General features: G+C 49.3%; 1 protein-coding gene across 4 annotated transcripts in view; it reads right to left on the reverse strand.

Annotated features, from left to right (window-relative positions):
* TBX1 (T-box transcription factor 1) overlaps window positions 1-15,528 on the reverse strand; it is a 108,212-nt gene that overhangs the window by 65,904 nt on the left and 26,780 nt on the right. The gene's annotated exons all lie outside the window — the stretch shown is intronic.

Raw genomic sequence — 15,528 nt, forward strand, 5'->3', positions numbered from 1 at the left:
TGCTGGGGAACTCCTCCCCCTCCTTGTCACCTAGTAGTTGGCCTAGCTGTTTGGGAGCTGTACCCACCCCCAAACAGGAGATCAAGAGCTTGGGGGTTTGGCTGGAGCAGGACCTTTCCTTCAAGACACACGCTAAAAAGACCGCAGGCGTGTGTTTCGGTCTGCTCCGGTCAGCTCGGAAGATTCTACCCCTCCTCCCAATGGCCGCCAGGAGACTACTCATTCAGGGGCTCATTATCTCACGTTTGGATTTCAGCAATGCGCTGTTCCTGGGGGCTCCAGAGTCGACCTTCAACAAACTGCAGCAAGTGCAAAATGCGGCTGCCAGGCTCCTGACAGATCTTCCCAGGCGCCAGTCAGCTCGCCCTGCGCTGAAGACGCTACATTGGCTCCCTGTCCGAGAGAGGGTGAAATTTAAGGCTCTTTGTATGGCCCAAAAAATTCTGCAAGGGAAAGGTCCACCTATCCTGCGGGATATGGTTCAACCCTATAAGGCCCCGCGTGCCCTTCGTTCAAATCATCTTCATCTGTTGCAGGTTGCGAGGGTTAGGAAGGCAAGAACCGGTGGTAGAAGGTTTTCCATAAATGTGGCGACATTGTGGAATTCCCTCCCCCTGCACCTGCGCCTGGAAAGGAGCACCCTGCGGTTTCGTAAACTGCTAAAAACTTACTTGTTCCCTGCCTAATTCCTGCTGTCTCTTGTTTTAGCGTTTCTCTCTGGTGAGCGCGGGGATGCCCAAGGGTAACCAGGCGCGTTATAAAACTCATTAATAATAATAATAATAATAATATTGGGTACGGAACATGCTATGGTATTAATAGGTAAAATGTGTGTAGAGCTTTTATCAACTACAGCCGTCTAGGCACTCCACGGCTTTTACAAGGAAACACCTCAAATCTCCGCTAAACATTGTGGGCCTCATTTATATAAAAGTGACGCATCGCTGCGTGAAAACAGCGATGCGTTACTTTTCATTGCACCCTCCTTGCGACACCAATGATGCATCATATTTACAGTATGACGCATCATTGCGCAAGGAGTTACAGATACGTCAGTATTTCTGATGTATCTGTATGGCGCAAAAGTGACGCATTGCAGGAGTGTGTCACAAAAGTGACGCAATCCCAGCAATGTGTCCTTTCACATGGGGCAAGCCCCATATGAAAGGGCCTGCATCAGTCTTATGCCTGCTGTGAGGCAGGCGTAAGAAATTGACGCATTTGCATACTAGAAGTGGCGCAGTGTAATCTCATAGATTTCCCTGTGTCACTTCTACGACCCTTTCTTGCGTCATTACGCCCCCCTTGCATACATTATATCTGGCGCAGGTATAATGTGGCGCAGGGGTTTACAAAGTGACGCATCTCCCTAGATGCGTCACTTTGTAAATATGGCGCAACAAGGCGCATTTTTTACGCCTCTGGTGCATCACAAAGATTGACGCACTGGCGGCGTAAAAGTGACGCACAGCCTCATAAATAAGGCACTGTTCCTTAGCGCATATGAATCCCAAAATGAAGGTTCAAAATGAAGATTTTCCAGTGAAGTAGATTGATAAATATACATGTCGCATTTGCCCCCCTAGTTTACGTAGTGTATTTCGTTGTTTTTTTTATTCCGTTTGAAACACGGAGACCAGGTGTTTTTTTCGTGGTAAACGTCACACATCCCACCAATTTGTTATTTTTAAAATTATTTTGTAATGCGCTTCGGCGCCACTTGGCCTCTCGTGGGCGCTTTGGGAGGCCGGCGCTGCACTTGGAGGGAGATTTTTCAAGAATACGGCGTTTTTCCGAAATAGAAAGGTTCACTGCACGCGGTTTTTAACCTGGCTGAACAATCAGTAACTTTCTATTTTTAGTTGTTTCTCCTACTAACTGAGGGCCGAAAGGGGGGTGGGGGGGATCTGCCATTCTTGGGAGTTCCAAAAAATTGAAAAATATAGTGAAAACGCGATTTCTGCTTGCACAGATTTTAAGCATATATGCTACTCGTGTTTAGGGTTATTTTGCTCTCGCTTATTTTACATATTACAAACGCTCTCTGACGTCAGACTCCGACTCTCAACGTGTCCTATATTGTAATTTAAAAAAGAGCGAGTATTGTTAGGAAGAGCATGTGAGAAACATCTTATATTACTAGTATATGTCGGTGACGCTGATGTCAACTCTACTGTCTACATGTAAAAAATGGGGTCTGGTCTCTGCAAAATTATAGATTGTACTCGGAACAGTACACACAGTAGAAGTTATAATGTCTTCGTAAGTCTGGCCTCCCGTGCACTGAACACAGACAGAAAAAAATAATTTCTAAAGTCCGACGTATAGCGCTGCATTGTAAACGGGCGCGAGTGTAGGCGCCACAATGCACGAATTCTGGCTACATTTTTTAAGAAAATACAACGCTTGAAAAAACAAACTAAACACTGACATTAGAATGGTTTTAACAACTGAAAATTCTGTAGCGTCTACATAAACCCTGGTATTTTCAATCGCCTTTCTCGGGTGGGGGAGGGGCGGTTTAAATATATTTTCTGTCAGCTCTCCAGGCTTGCCTAAAGTTCAATATCAAGTTAAATCGACGCGTCTCAGTTATTAGAAACGTAGCATAAAATGTAGCTTTTTTTATTTGCTCGAAGCACCGCTCTCTCTCCGGGAGGGGTGAGATATAAAGACATTACACCCGAGCGACCCCGCGTGCCTCTAAGTGCTATACTGTTCCCAGTACCCTGTTCTGCCCTTCCAATACAGTTCCAATACACTGTTCTGCCCCTCCAGTGATGTTTCCAGTGCCCTATACTGTCCCTACAGGGCTATACTGTTCCTAGCGCGCTGCCCCTCCGGTACAGTAAGGTTTCCAGAGTGCACTGTACTGCCCCTACGTTACAGTAATGATTTCGGTGCACTGTACTGTTTCATACCCCCTCAGCCCCTCCCCCTTACAGTCTGGGTTTAGTCCCCCTGACTCACCAAATGATGCTACAATATCTTGTCCTCCGGATAGCGCCCCGAAGCTCCTTAGATTAGCGCTATAACAAGTGCATGAAAACACATCTCCGCATCCCTCCTGGTCATTTCTCTCCTCCGGCACTTTCCTCTCCCCCACCCCTCCACCCATCGCCCTTTCCTGTGCTCCAAGCAGGCTCTTGGGCTGTAGCCCCCCCTCCAGCCCTCCATGCCGCACGACCCCTTCCCACGCACGGCTCCCCCTATATTTCCCACTTACCTCCACCCCTCCCCATTGCGCCGCTTCTCCACATCCTGGGGCAGATTTCCAAGCCCCTTGCGCCACTTTTGCGTCACTTTTCCTATGTTAAAAGTGACGCAAAAGTGGCGCAAGGTGCTTGTAAATCTGCCCCCCCTCATTTCTCACCCTCCCCCCTCAGTTAAATGTAAATGTAAATGTTTGTATTTTATATAGCGCACTTCTACCCGGAGGCCTCATAGCGCTGTATTCATACCGCTGCGGAACCCATCCTGGCTTTCCTGTGAAATGTCCACTCCTGGGCACCCCCAAGCCAGGCATCCAAGCGCTGCTGGGGCCGTAGTGGAGATTAAGCAAGCTATTGCCCAGAGTCACAGAGTGGGACCCATGGTTAGACTAGGCACCGAGGCGAGAATTATCAGGTCCGGGGAAATTGAGCCCGAGACCCGCCGAGGCGGGAATTGAACCCTGGTCCCGGGCCAGACCTCTGCATCAGGGTCTGCCGCTCTAACCATTGAGCCACACTTCTCCACATTGAGCCACCAGTTCTGGTTCTTCCACCCATCCACCTCCCTGGGGGCACCCCGGCCAGGCGCCCCCAGTCCGGGTTGCACTTCCAGTCTCCCCAGCGCTCTCTCCATACACGTCGCCCGCCCTCCCCGGTGACCAGGGGGTGTCCGGCCGCCCCACCCCGGCCCTCAGGCCTGCCCGGCTCTGTCACCCGCACAATGGGGTGACAGACAGGTGAAAGCACCGGGGCGCTCTGCACACACACACTGCCCCCCTCACCTGCATGCTTCCAAGAGCTTTTAGCTAATTTGCTCTTCACCAGCCTTCTGAGGGGGAACGCGGGGGGTGGGGGGGGGGGGGGACACGGTGCCATTTTCAGCATTCCTTTCGCACTTTGCCGAAAACAAAGCCACGAGGTCACGAGTGCGCCTCGCTTCTGCCAGTGGCCCCTGGGGGGCTTTGTTAGGTCCCTCGAGGCGCTTTATGTGGCTGACATCACCTGAAGGGTGGACCTCAGCAGACCCCCCTCTCAGCCCCCCCACACATGCAGAGAATCGGGTGTGTCTGCCAGCGCGCCGTGTGCTCGTGTTCAGAATCGACATTAGTATCTATAGGCGCGGATCTGGGTTTAGGAGCGCGTATGCAAAGCCTGTATTGGGTTTAAAAACATCACTAACAAACGCATAAAGATTTATATGTATGTGTGTAAAGTACGTGTATAGATGAAGCAACACGGGACTGTTGAAGTATGGGTAAGTTGCAAAGCGTGTATTATATATATATATATATATATATATATATATATAATGTGATCAAGGCCTCGTGGGAGGCAGAAACGCGTCATGGCGGAGGTGCGGGAGTTTATCTAATAAACTAAACATTTGCACTAAATCCTGGGTCTGCTATTTCGTCAATGTTGCAGCTGTGGTGACCGATTCCTGTGGATATATATATATATATATAATAATCCACATTTGTATATATATATATATATATATACACACACACATATGGGAACATGAAATATGTTTTAGATATCGATATATATATATATATATATATATATATATATATATATATATATATATATATATATATATATATATACACACACACTTTCTCGATATATATATATATATATATATATATATATATATATATATATATATATATATATATATATATACACACACACTTTCTCGATATATATATATATATATATATATATATATATATATATAGCTGGAACTTCGCCATTTGCCCCAAAGAAACTGGAAGCCAAAAAACGAAACGGACCCTTTCAGGTTAGATTGAACGCTTATTTTATTCTGTGCACCCTCTTGTCCGCCATATATATACACTTTCTCGATATATATATATATATATATATATATATAACTACTTAATTACTTAATATTTTGCAACTTTTGGTTTTAGAATGTGTGTGTATAAAATATATGCGTGAAAACTAAAGTTATATGTCTTGTCTTGCACATACATTTTAACTTAATCAAAAGGGTTATAAATTGTGCCTCTAAAGTTTACGTTCCTCGCTCGTTCTTGTCTCATTCCTCTGCACGGGTGTCCGCTGTTTTAAAATCCAGACATTTCCACGTTTTCTCTCCATTTAGGAAATGTGAACTTTGAACCCCACACGGCATTATTTTTGTTCGGAGGTTCCGGGGATCCTCCCCGTCCGCCTGCCTTTGCCAACGTTTGTTTGTATAAAGTGACTGCTCTTTTGCTTTGGAGGTTATTGCAATACAATACACTCCCCGCGCTCTTGGTGAATTTTCACCACTCGTGCGCGGGGAGGAACCCTGCCTTCGTTCTCACCCCCTCTGAATAGGCCCCGGATCCCCCAGCATGCTCCACACCCGCCTACCCACCAAAACAAGCACTTGAGAACAGGTGGGTTTAAAAGGCCATGTTTAATTACACTTCATAAACATGACAAGTAAATCGTTTATACATATCTCAAATTATGAGCAACCTCCTTCCTTTATTATCAACTCTTCTTCATCAACTTTATTATACGTTTCAACTTGTATTTATTTGCTCATAACTTCTTGCTTCCCCCAGCACCAAGGGGCCCTTAGGTTCGCATCCCCCAAGTACGATGCCCGCGCCAGGTGCCACCCACCTGCGCCCCACGAGCGATGGGCCCCAGCCCTCGGGTCCTTGTCCGCCATTTCCAGGGCCCCACCTCTCATCCACCACGCTGCTATGAGGCTCGTACCTGACGCCCTTGCCTCCCCAGCCGGTGGTCTCCATCCCCCTGCGGAGAGCTTACCCTCTCTCCCCTCAGTGCTGGCGTAGGGAGTGCGCAAGGCGGACTCCACTCCATTTTTGCAGTCTATCAGTGTTCAAATGTCTCTTTTCCGCAACGCACCCTTCAAATCACTGCCTCAAGGGACGGGTGGGTGGGAGATTAAAACTAGCTGACTAACGGACAGGGAGTGGCGATCAGGTCCGGCGCAGGCGGGGAAAGAGGCCGAGTTGACCGTGACCCAGACCTAAATAGGTCATGGCCTCTGCCCCACGCCCCCACCGGACGTGCGTCACGCGCCCCCTGACCCGGAAGTACTTCCCAGGATGGCTGCCCATAGGGCAGCCTCCTGGGCCTATGAACCAATGGCGGCGCGGTGTGGGCCGGGGGGCCGGGCCCTAAAGGCGGGCTCGTCTAGCCTCGCCCTTGGTATAGGCCCCGGATCCCCCAGCATGCTCCACACCCGCCTACCCACCAAAACAAGCACTTGAGAACAGGTGGGTTTAAAAGGCCATGTTTAATTACACTTCATAAACATGACAAGTAAATCGTTTATACATATCTCAAATTATGAGCAACCTCCTTCCTTTATTATCAACTCTTCTTCATCAACTTTATTATACGTTTCAACTTGTATTTATTTGCTCATAACTTCTTGCTTCCCCCAGCACCAAGGGGCCCTTAGGTTCGCATCCCCCAAGTACGATGCCCGCGCCAGGTGCCACCCACCTGCGCCCCACGAGCGATGGGCCCCAGCCCTCGGGTCCTTGTCCGCCATTTCCAGGGCCCCACCTCTCATCCACCACGCTGCTATGAGGCTCGTACCTGACGCCCTTGCCTCCCCAGCCGGTGGTCTCCATCCCCCTGCGGAGAGCTTACCCTCTCTCCCCTCAGTGCTGGCGTAGGGAGTGCGCAAGGCGGACTCCACTCCATTTTTGCAGTCTATCAGTGTTCAAATGTCTCTTTTCCGCCACAAGGGAGACTAGGGCCCTCAGGTCCGTCGCCCTTCCCCCCTGCCGCCAAGTTCAGCACAAATGACCAAATGCCTTGAATCCAAGCATCCATACCAATGTCCGACAGATGCACCCCGTCCTGGTGAAACATTTCAGATCCCGAGATCATCCTGTGCGGGAGATGTAGCAAGCGGCCCTTTCCTGAGCACATCTTTGCCAATTCTCCGTTGAGACGCCTCACAGACACGTTCACCGGGTACGGCCGGATCCCATTGCCCCACCATCGTCGTGGGATCATGCATGACCATGCTATCCTGGCCTGGGGGAAGGTTCGCCCCAGCCAAGCAATTTCCGTAAGTAGTGCCTCTTTGACTGCGAGGCGGCCCCTGTCGACCATGTCGTTGCCGCCCAAGTGTAAGATGACCAATGCGGGAGACTGCCTCTCGCGCCCCTTGATGTCTTCCACCAACCGTCGCAGGTGTCGAATCCGCATTCCTCCCACACCATGCCACAAAAACTCCGTCCCTGCCAGCCCGGGTGGCTTCCGCACTCGCCGTTGCCGCAGTCGCACCGCTGCCCGTCGAACGAACGAGTGTCCCAATACCCACACCACCTTCCCTGGCATACTAGTAATCGGAGAGGAAATAGAAAAGTCAGGCATGGGCATGGCAATACACGACGTCATAACAATTCGGGCCTTACATATCTTTTAAAGCAGTCGGACGACCAACGGCCCACCTTCTTCACCGCCTTGGAAGAAAACCCTGCCCCTGCCGCCAATGTGGCAGCGCCTATCCTGAATGAATGGGATGAATAGCCCGAATCCCCAAGGCCCAGGTCACCCAGAGCCTCCCGTAGTACAGCCTTGAATTGGTATTGCGAGACACACTCACCCCCCTCATGAATGAACAAGGCCTGACTCTTCTCCCCAGGGCGGATGGCCAGGTATGCCCGCATACAGGCTACCGGGCACACAGGCGCATCGGGCGCAGAGCCCAACTGGATCCAGGCACCTTTACCCAGCTGGTCGGTCTTAGACTTTCTGAGGCATACCTCCATGGTCCCTGCTGTAAGATTGAGGTCCCCAAACTGCAGCCCCCCATTATGATCAACGCGAGAGGACCCCACTATCTCCCCCAGACGAAATGCCCCATAAAAGGCTAACGAGAAGACTGCAGAGAATAACGTGCTCTCAAAGGCCGAAGTGCACCGTCTAGGGAGGGCGTCTAGCATCCTCCTCAGAGTCCCCACGTCCAGGGGTCTCCTACTGTCCCGCTTAGGGCCTTCCCTCCTGGCCCACCCAGTCAGAGCTCTCTTGACTACATAAGACATCCCTGGATCATACAGGCCCGCTAATCTAGCAAAGAAACCCACAGAAGTGACGTGCGTCCTGGCATAAGAGAGCGACTTGCCCTGGTCATAGATGTGCTGCAGAAAGTGAAACATAGCTTGATCAGAATGCCAACATGAGAAACCCGCCTCTTGCACTAATGTCCTGTAATACAAAAAACACTGCTGATACGTTTTCCGAGTGCGGTCACTCAATGAGGCACCTACCAGCCCCGCTAAAGCGGGGCTCCAATCCTCCACAGTGATGGTGGGAACACCGTCCTCTGATCCTCCGCTGCCGGATGGAACCTCCGAAACTCCTGCAGCTTGGAACGAGACAAAGCATCAGCAGCATGATTGTCGACCCCTGGAATGTGTGCTGCCTTAAACGTTAAATTCAACCTCAAACATGCCAACACCAACCGTTTCAACAATCTCAGCACATTCTTACACGTGGCCCCCTGCCGGTTAATGGCTTCAACCACAGACATGTTGTCTGACCAGAATATCACTGATCTGTTCCTGAAGTGCTCTGCCCAAACAGACACCGCCACCAGTATGGGGAACAACTCCAAAAAGGCTACATTTCTTGTCAAACCTGTTTTGTGCCACTCTTCCGGCCACTCCGCCCCGCACCACTTAGGCCCGAGGATAGCCCCAAAGCCCACGCTGCCTGCCGCATCAGTAAATAATCCTAACTCAGAGTTGGACACCGGGGCGGACGGCCAGACAACCGTGCCATTGAAATTCGCTAAGAAATCTCGCCACACTCTCAAATCACCCTTTACTTCGGCCCGTAGGCGCACTCTGTGGTGCTTCTGTGTTAGGCCCACCATCGCCCTGGCAATAGATCTAGAAAAGGGGCGTCCCATGGGGATGATCCTGAGGGCGAAGTTTAGCTGTCCCACCACAACCTGAAGCTGGTGTAAAGTCACCTTCGTACAAGCCAAGACCGCGTCAATGGCGTGGGAAAAAGACTTCACTTTGTCTTGTGGTAACCTGCATTCCCCCGCCACCGTGTCAATTTCAATCCCCAGAAATGTCATGCATGTATCAGGACCCACTGTCTTGCCCGGGGCCAGCGGAATATTAAATTCCCTGAATAAGGCCACCAATTGGTCCAACGCCTGATTACAAGCCGAGGAGGCGGCCGGCCCCATAACCATGAAGTCATCTAAATAATGCACAACCTCCCTGCAGCCTGTCTTATGAGAGAACAACCATTGTAGCATGCAACTAAAGGTCTCAAAATACCTACAGGAGACAGCACACCCCATGGGCATACACTTATCATAGTAAAACTGCTGGTTCAGTTGGAATCCCAACAGGTGATAATCCTCCGGGTGAACAGGCAACAGGCGGAAAGCGGATTCTATGTCCGTCTTGGCCATGATGGCGCCAGGCCCTAGTGACCTCACTTTATTCAAAGCTACGTCAAAGGACGAGTAAGATACTGAACACAAAGTTGGGTCGATAGCATCGTTCACAGACTCTCCCTTGGGGGCAGATAAGTTATGGATCATCCTGAATTGCCCCGGTTCCTTCTTCGGTACTACCCCTAGGGGTGAGCAGACAAAGCCTGGGAGCGGGGGGGCCCCGAACGGGCCAGCTACACGCCCCGCACTAAGCTCCTTCTGCACCTTCAACTCAACCACCGCAGGCATCGCCCTCGCAGATAAAAGATTATTGCAAAACCTAACCGGGGGGACCCCAAGAGCTGGAATGCGAAACCCCTCTGAGAACCCTGAGTACAAGATTTTGGCTGCTAACCGGTCTGGATACTGATTCAGCCAAAAAACCAGTTTCCCAATGTCCACCGGGGTGGGCAGCTTATGGCTGGGAGGGCTTAACCTCTCTGCCCCCCCCTCCCCGTTCCTTGGATTTTTTAATGCACTTGAATTCGGGATGCGAGGGGTGCCCGCAAAAGGAGCATGCGTGCCTGAACTTGCACTTGTCCGGCGGCCAGGTGCACACCTTCCTGTTAAATTGCCAACATGTCCCCCGCTTATCCCCAGGTCCCCCCTGGGATGTCCGAAAGGGCTGTCTATTGTTTTGCGACCCACATGCTTTGGCATTCACACTTTCCAACCACACATTGACCTCCACCTGGTCCCAACCCATGTCTGGGTCCTGCACCTTCTCCCATCTGAAATCCCTATCATAATCCAGCCAGGCTGTCCCTCCATGCGTCGTGTGCGCTTTCAAAATCCTGTGCATATAGTACACCAATGGCCCCGCCAACTCTGGCTTCTTCTCAATGACTACTGTGATGAACACCTGGAAACCAAATAGCCAGTTCGTGATAGATTCTTCCACCCTCGGTCTCCTATCCTTGGAGGAGTTATCCTTGCCCTCCTTGTCCTTACTCTCCACCTCCATTCTCTTGGGCCTAATCAAAGCAAATATATCTACGAATTCCCCCTTCCAAATTTTTTCCTTCATATCGGGAGATACGTGTGTAGCCAGGCGGCCTGGTTTAGACAAGACATAACCCTGGCCACCCCCCACCATCGCTCCCGCCCCGGGCTCCGGGCCCTTCATCTCAGGCTTACCTCCTGGAGTACTGGGGGCACAAGCGGGGGCCGCCACCGCCGATGGGGCCACCGGGGCATTCAGAGCCTGCGTCCTGGCTAACAGCGCCAATTGCTCCTTGATCTCGCCTAGTGGGCCCTCATCCTTATTCCCCGGGACCCAAGGCGTGACTGCCGGGACCAAGGTCGGTGCCACGGCTACCGGAGGAAGAGGGGGTGCTGCGCCCGGAGCTCGAGTGAGCGCCTTCAGGGCATTTAAGATTTCCCCCAAAGCGCCCCCAGTCCCAGCGCCCTCGAGTTGGGGCTGGGCGGGTGGGCTTACTACCACTGGAGGGGACACTGCGACCTTCTCAGGAAGCACCGGGGGAGATCCCAGCGCCGCTATGGCCCCCAAGATTTCCTTCAAGATGTCACCCGTAGGCACCGGGGCCGGGGGTATCGCCGGAGCACCTGGTGCCGCTGGGGGAATAACAGGCGCTTGAGGCGCGAGTAGAGGGGCCCCTGGCGCTAGTGGTGTAGGCGAAGGAATTACAGGCGCTTGTGGCGCAGGAACAGGAATTACTGGAGCTAGAGGCGCCGCCAGTGGGATTACTGGCGCCTGGGGCACAGGAAGAGGCGCTACGGGTGAAGGAATTACAGGCGCTTGTGGCGCAGAAACAGGAAGTACAGGCGCTTGTGGCGCAGAAGCCGGAATTACTGGAGCTAGAGGCGCCGCCCACGGGAGTACTGGCGCCTGGGGCGCAGGAAGAGGAGCTACGGGTGCAGACGGCGCCAATGGGGGGGCACTCGGCGAAGGAACCCTCGGAGGGGGGGGCAGCCCCGCTCCCCCACCGCTCCCTGTCTTCTTCTGCCCACGTGAGCCCCTAGGATTCTGTGCCCTCGGTTTCTTGGGCAGGGGAGGGAACGCCGCTTTGGGCGGAACACCACGCCTGCGTGGGCGCTCCGCAATGCTCGGGGTCTCTCCCTCCGGATCGGAATGGGGCCCCTCAGACTCTACTTCACTGCACTCGTCGTCCCCGTTAAACTTCTGGAGGAGCAAGGCCAGTAACTGCGCAATCTCCGGGTCTTTGCCCTTGCGCTTATGGCTCTGCCCCCTGGGTGCCATGGTACCTTCTTTGCACCGCTACCTACTACTCTGAGTCCCGCTACCCTTCTCCCTCGCCCCCACACCCACCCTGCCGCCAGGCGACGGCGCCGGAGCTCTGCTGCCCTTTCCTAAGGCCGCTGCAGGCGAACGCGGGCCCGCACCACGCTCTCCGCTCCCAACACCTCACCGGGCTGCAGCAGGAGGAGGCGTCAAACAAGCCCCGGACCCGCGCCCGCCCCCAGCCTCAGCTAACCCCGGCACCTCACCTGGCGACCCGGTCGGCGCTCTCTCCTCCGCTGCACGTCGAGGGGGAAGCTACTGGGCAACCTAAGTTTAACTTAAAGTTTAAAGATTAAAACTAGCTGACTAACGGACAGGGAGTGGCGATCAGGTCCGGCGCAGGCGGGGAAAGAGGCCGAGTTGACCGTGACCCAGACCTAAATAGGTCATGGCCTCTGCCCCACGCCCCCACCGGACGTGCGTCACGCGCCCCCTGACCCGGAAGTACTTCCCAGGATGGCTGCCCATAGGGCAGCCTCCTGGGCCTATGAACCAATGGCGGCGCGGTGTGGGCCGGGGGGCCGGGCCCTAAAGGCGGGCTCGTCTAGCCTCGCCCTTGGTATGAGATCAGTGGCTCAGCGCGCCTGGAAACGAGCAAAAGTAAAAACGAATGAATGGATGGATGGATGGATGAATAAATACATCTGAAATGAGATTTCCCGCCTTGTGTGTGTACTGCATTTCTTGTGCTTTGTAAAATAGGTGTGTGTGTGCCTTCTTGATAAAGAACACACAATGAACTACAGTCACTTTCACTCCAAACGACTCGACCACGAGAGATCTTTGAGCTTAAAGCGCTTTATCCACATAAAGAAAGGTCTGAGGGACATGGCGCTAAGGATAAGAAATGCAGTCGGGTGACAATGAAGTTAGCAGACGGACATGGAGGGTGATGACGTCACTAGGGCAGTAGCACCTGGTGAAAAAGACCCCGTCTTTAAATACACATATTTGGGCTGATATATATGTATATCTATGCAAATTAAATTATGTAACGGGGCGACCACATTATGAGGCAGCGTTGATTAAATTAAGTGACAAGAAAAGACAGTTTATGGGTGAATAACAGAGCCCATTTTGTGACAGCGTTATTTCATTATATTCTTAAATTTCGCCGTTAACACTGTCTGGGGCAAAGGTTTCATCTAATTTCTAACAACTTAACACCCTCAAATGCAGCGCCCTAAGCAATATATATATATATATATATATATATATATATATATATATATATATATATATATATATACACACACACACATATATATATATATATATCAAAACAGATTTCCACAGTAAATCCCCCCAATCCGAGGAAAAAGTAGCACAGCCAGATATCAGCAGCTTGGTGGGTTTTTATTTAATCATAAGTTTATCAACCTGTAGTGTGTGACAAAGACCAACGCGTTTCGGCTGGAGCCTTCAACAGGGTGATAGAGTTTTCGTTTGAAGACAACATCTTTAAAGGAAAACTCCCTCCAAAACCATCTCCTCATTTTAAAGGTATATACACATGTTTTATATTTCTTTTTTTAATTTTTGGGCTTTTTGCAATTTTATGTTATATTTTTATGTAATATATGTATTCTCTTTTGCTACACAGAATTGTAATTATCATAACTTTGAAACAATGAGTGTCTAGCCCCATAGACTTAAACCCAATCCCTGGTTGTCAAGTACCAGTGTGTAAAAGCAGTACTTGAACAGTTTTTAAATATCATTTTCCTTATTGTAACTTATTCTCAATAACTCCAATTATACTGCATCTGTCCTTATCGGTAAAGTACAGTTTTTTCAGAGTGGTAGAGATGTTACAAGTTACATCATTTAAAGTATGTAAGTGTATACTAGACGTATACAAAATATGATACTCAAAAAATACTTTACTCCCATATTTTCTACTCTTTGGTATCGTTAGGGATCCTAACAGTTATTGGTTGATTTATATATCTTCCTACAAGAGTGGAAAAGGTGTCGAGGCGGGAGGGCCTATGGGGATTATGAAGATCATACACTCTTATTCCATATTGCAGCTGCAAACCGATATATTTATATATATATATATATATATATATATATACATATATATATATATATATATATATATACACACACACATATATATATGTGTCTCTCTCTCTCTCTCTCTCTCTCTCTCTCTCTCTCTCTATATATATATATATATATATATATTTATATTCAACGAAATTATGCAGTCCTGCACCCTTGGTTGCATTTGCCCCATACATACTCCCACACTTGTTGGCGCCATTCAGAAAGTGTGATTGGTCACCTCGCAGCTGCTTAGTGCAGTATTTGGGGGTGTTAAGTTGACACAAGTTAAGTGAAGCCTTTGCACAGACAGTGTTAACTTGTAAAATTTTAAAAATAATGAAGTAACTCTCACAAAATGACCTCTGTTATGCCGCACAAATTACCCAACCCCAAAAATAAAGAAATTTACACTCCAAGTATATATGTATATATATATATATATATATGCATACACTTACACATACATACATGCACACACTCACACACGTATACATATGAACAAGTTATTAATGAAAAGTAAAGAAAAACTAAGCATTAACATTTCAATCAGTGCATGTTGTTAGCTGCACTCTTTAAAGACAATTGCAATATTGGACCATATTACATGGTTACCCATATTGTAACGTCTCTCTCTCTCTCTGTCAACATTCAGATATATATAAAGTTATATATATACATATATATATATATATATATATATATATATATATATATATATATATATATATATATATATATATATATATATGTGTGTGTGTGTGTGTGTGATCAAGGCCTCCTGTAGGTCGTAACGCGTAATGGCGGTGATCCAGGGCGTTCTTTAGTAAACTCAATTGCACCAAATAACGGGTCTGAATTTATCTATTCTACAACTTTGGATTGTGGCGAAGTAAGAAGAAATTATATATATATATATATATATATATATATATATATATATATATATATATATATATATATATATATATATATATATATACTCACACATACACACAAACACACTTTGGGACCTATTTATGATATGATTAATATAATATGAATAGGATTTGTAGAGTGCATGGATACTCCATGGAGTGTCCCTAGGACAGGCTATTTAAAATTCAAATTTACAAAGACATGAAGTACTTTAGGCACTACTCATGGAGAACACTTTCTGGTACTGTTAGATGTGTTTGTGAGTAGCCGGCAGCATTTCTACTATGGGAATGTTCAGGGGAGACCCACTTACAACGGGGTCAGACAGACCCGACTTTGCCACCTTAGGGCCTGGGCGCTCGGATCGGACTTACAGAGGCGTGTCAGAGTACGTAAGAGTATTCCTGTAGTATTACTCCCAGTACTCATACATTTTATGGGCCTGGCCCAGAATCTGTGAGTCTTTCGGGGTCACCAGCCTAAGGTTACCGTAGAACGTCCACCTACCTTGCTGGATACATTGTTGCGTGTCAGAGTCTCACACAGCGACCCCACCCGGCGCTCGGGTCACTCCCGCCCCAAAGCCGGTGGGTCTGACCCACTTCCTGCAGTGG

Source organism: Lissotriton helveticus, chromosome 11, assembly GCF_964261635.1.
Source record: "Lissotriton helveticus chromosome 11, aLisHel1.1, whole genome shotgun sequence".
Classification (NCBI taxonomy): domain Eukaryota; kingdom Metazoa; phylum Chordata; class Amphibia; order Caudata; family Salamandridae; genus Lissotriton; species Lissotriton helveticus.